The sequence below is a fragment of the Atta cephalotes genome (genome assembly GCF_000143395.1).
Source record: "Atta cephalotes unplaced genomic scaffold scaffold00035, whole genome shotgun sequence".
NCBI lineage: Eukaryota > Metazoa > Arthropoda > Insecta > Hymenoptera > Formicidae > Atta > Atta cephalotes.
Genome location: NW_012130099.1, coordinates 498,317 through 502,950, shown reverse-complemented (window position 1 = coordinate 502,950; position 4,634 = coordinate 498,317).

Below are 4,634 nucleotides of genomic sequence, written 5' to 3'. Positions count from 1 at the left end.
TTCCTTCCTTCCTCTCCTTCTTTCCTTCCTTCCCTCCCTCCCCTTCCTTTCCTTACTTCTTTCCCTTTCCTACTTCGTCACTTCTACTGTCTACTTCTTCTCTCTCTCTCTCTCTCTCTCTCTCTCTCTCTCTCTCAATTTCTCGATTGCGATCGAGGATCCGAAATTTTCACATTGCGCTGGCATCTCCTGGCGAGACTTGCCGTTTTTTAATTGAAAAACGTGTAATTTGTAATTTCCCACGAGTCTCCCGGGGAAATATGCGGGGCGACACCACCGAAATTACTTCGTCGGAAGCCAGCCGCGAATCCTGGACGAGATTTTAACGAACGTTCTCTTTTCCGTCGTCGCGTCGCATCGGGTTTGATTAGAGGTCGCGGACGCGGAAATCGCTCGTCATCGTGACGCGGAAACTGGAAAAAAATCGTCGCGCGCCAGTGTGCACGGCCATTCGTACGATTTTATGGTGACTCATTCGGCCATAACCGAGCTGTGTCTGGATCGTGCTTAATTAGTACGGTTGCGTACCTTCGCTACCGTTCGTTAGTGATAGCTGTAGGGGAGTGTGACACTCAATCGCATTGAATTCTAGAGTCGTACTGTTTGTTTATTTGTTTATGTCGCGATATCGAATTGAGAGAAATTTGAAGTATAAAAACCTATCTCGAGAAAAGATGAAAATATAAAGGCTTAAAAGATTACAAATTAATTAATAAAACACAGGATCGGATTAGCATTACAGAGATTAACATAAGCTATGCTTAGCAGGAGCAGCAAGTTTAGGGTGGCGGTATTTTTTTTTAAAGAACTTTTAAAAAATAGCCATTTTTACCAGACGCGATGATTATGCGATATAACGTTATATTTAATAACCATTTTTTAATAATCGGATAAATATCGTATTATATCAAAACGTTTTTCAATTTCAATGTGTTATGTGTTATATTAAGCTTTTCTAATTTTTAATGGTTTCACGTTTTAATGACAGGATGATCATGACTCTAACATTGTGATTACATTACAATTGTTAATTGTGTTTTAATTGAAAACCATTCCATTTCTTGATCAATGGGTTGATATTGAAGGTTGGAGTGCGAGAATATCTATTGAAATAATGATCATATCAGTAAAATGGTTTTAATAATGCTTTTATTTCTCATTTATTTTTATTAATGGCTAGTTTTCTTTCTAAATGTTACATTTCTGTTATTTGACTTTTATTTTATGTCGCTTTTTATTACCAGTTTGTTACATTAACAATGACTTCATGTTTAGGTCGAAGGATTTGTTTAGTATATGAAATTTTTTGTATTAATAAAAGAACTTACTTTTATTTCGTAGTTTCTTGTTTTATTAGTTGATCAAATATTTGTTTTTCTTTACTACATGTTAATTTTTATATTTACAAAAGATTACGTTATGTTCAATAAGAAATCAATAATTTGAAATGTAATTAGGTGCGTGAGATATTTTTCTGCAAATTTTCATATCTTTAAAGTTAAAATTAAAGCTTTATTTTATCCTATAATTTTAGATTCGATGGCTTATTTCGTTGTTGCCTAATATGCCGTTCAGTCTCTATTGTTGTTCGTTATATCTTCACAACTACGATTTGTGTTAGTTGAAAGGTCGAAAATAGCATTACGATCTTTTAATTGGTCAGTACGCAGTTTCCTGATGAGAATCCAAAAAATTTAAGCATTTATAAAGAGAAAAACTTCAGGGAAAACGTACATTACACTATGGAGCAGTTATATCAAGTCCAGCAAATATAAAATGGCTTTCCCTCAGTTACGACAGAATATATCAGAATAACATGTCATGATAACGTCAAAATGATATTAAAATGATTCGTAAAGGATTGAAAAGTGGAAAAGTTTTAATAATCATTTGAGAGCTATTTTGACGTCATTTTGATGTCACGATGACTTTTGGTTCTGCTTGATTGCAAATCGGCAATACAGACTTATTCCTCCTTGTATGCAATTTCAAGCACATTCAGGCAACCGACATTGCAGTTCGAGTCAGGCGGAACTAAGTTTAAACCGAGGCTTCGAAATACGAGCTGAATATTCCCATGAATTCCCTTCGTCGAGATGTTCGCTCATCTCTTATCCATCTATTCATCTCGTCCTGCTGTCCCGTAATATTGAAAAACTCGGCTTTAACGCGACGGCAAGAACATCGCGGACACGCGACTCGCCATTACATACAGAAAATGGAGAATTGAAAAAAAAAAGGAAAATTAAGCGAATGCACGTTCGCGTATGCCGGTTCCGCAACGAGACATCCATTTTTATCGATGATCGCCGCGCCCCTGATGTTCGATTCGGCCGGATGTTCCGACACCGGAACGCGTCCGCAATAAAACAGATCCGGGCTGGCAGGGGTTGGTCTCTGAAAGTGTCGATGGAATGCGTTTTCAAACCAGCTGGCGAGGATGACACGGTACTAGAGCCAATTCATTTCATCGTTTTAACTATTTTTTATTCTTGAAAACATTGTTATAATTGGCGAATCTGTCGATAACGATTATTATTGTAGCGTTAACATAACAATGTTGCTTTAATGAATCTGTTTTGATGATCTTTAACATGCACAAGATTTAATTATTTATAATATTATATTCGAAAAGTTAACGCGATAATTTAAGCAATTTTAATGTCTTAAATTTGTTAGATCTTTTTGTCCAAATTGATTATTTTATCAGACCAAAGCACGATATTTTAGTTCGTTAAATTAATTAATTTAATTTTTCAAGTTAAATTTGTGATATTATCGCGATAGTTTAGTAGAGTTAACGTTTTTAAGATCGAAAAATCATTTCGGCACGCGTTTTTGGGGACTACATACGTAGTATATAAATTCACACAAGAATCATACAAACATTTAAAATCCAGCTAGACTGTTTAAGGCTTTTGATTTCTATAGTTTGTATTATCACACATATAATTATATTATATAATTATATTATATATGTGTGTCCTATAATTATATTATATTGTTTTTAAATTTTTTTATTGAAATTAAATTTTTGTGTTAAAATTAAATTGACCAATATTATAATTATTAAATTTTTTTCGATAATTTTATCTGCGTTATAAATCATTTCCTTATAAAAATTTAATACTCATAATACTGGCCAATATAATACTTGCTTATAATCACTTATTTGAAAGTTTTGTTAAGTAATACCTACTTTTAATACAATTAAAATAAGTGATTAATTAATATCATTATTAAGATTTTATAAAGGTTTATCGATATAGTTAATCTTTTAAAAGAAAATTAAATAGGCGTAACACATTGTATTGTGTTTACACTGTGAAGAGATTGACAAAAAGCTCAACTGCCAGGACTTTTCTCTGTTACTCTGTTAATTGCAAGAAAGAGAGAGTGCAGAAATCGCACCATGGAATTTCTGGACTCTCGATTAGTCAAAGTTCTCAAGGAGTAATTACAAAAGGAAAAAGAAAGAAAGCATCTACAGATCCCTTCTTTGGATTACGTATAGTACGAGAAGTGTCGGAGGGAGACTAGAAGATTTCCGTCAGGCGTAAATCGCGGTCGGTTCGAACTTTTAATTACGTGATACTTAGAATGGAGCGGTAGCGGGAGAGGAGGCGATGAGAAAGTGGGCGGCGGGCGAACAGAGAAAAAGACGTAGAACAGACTTAAGCAGCACTCGAAACTCCTTCTTAACAAGACCGGAAATCTGTCGAGGGTCCTCCGGGAAATGCTGGCGCGGCGGATGAGATACGCCGTTTTTCAATTAATTAGTTTGGAGCGAAAGAATGACGCTGTAATTGCAACTGCCATCTAGCGGATATAAATCGCGCACGCGCCTAATACCGCGTCAATATAGATACATATATATATTGCGCTACAAAACGTACCTATATCTTTTTTTTCGCGGCTTACCGCTAGTTCCAAGCACGGTACTAGAGTCAGGAAGCAATTATTGCTATTATTTTGTCAGTGCGGGTAGACAATTTTTTATTGGCGCACACAGATCGAGAGATACGCTCTCGCTTCGGTTTCAAGTTGCGGCGGCGAAATCGGATAACGTTCAAACATTTTCACGCATCCTTCACCGATTCCAATTTAAAAGTTACGCACGGGAGCGTGCAAGAAGTTTCTTCTTCTTTCAGATTTCTAGATGGAACATAGTCTCGTTCACGATCAGAGATCAAGTATCCGTGAAGTTTTATTCGAGAAATCCCCATTCTTCTGTCAGGAAAAATTATTTACGCACGCGTGAAGCTTGCCTCCCCGCCCTTTCGAGGGAGAGAAAGAAAAAGTCAGAAAAGTTAAAAGTCTCTCGCTGCCATCCATCCCGGTCGCGGGAAACGCGACGGCGATAATGGCCTCCTCTGCTCCCACGAGCTTTTTTTTCGAGTCGCCCATGATAAGGGCAATCGGAATTAATTTCTTCGAGGGAGCGAGCAAATGTGCATTTTTAATAGTTTTCCCGCGAAATCCATTAACGGCCATCTCTCATAAGAATTTCCTTTTTGCACAGTTTTTGCGCATTTCTTTTCCTAGCATTTCTGATATCCACATAGATACATACAATATTCTTGGAAACTTTTTTCGAATTTCACTGCATGTTCCCGTTTGATGCTATTTTAGAT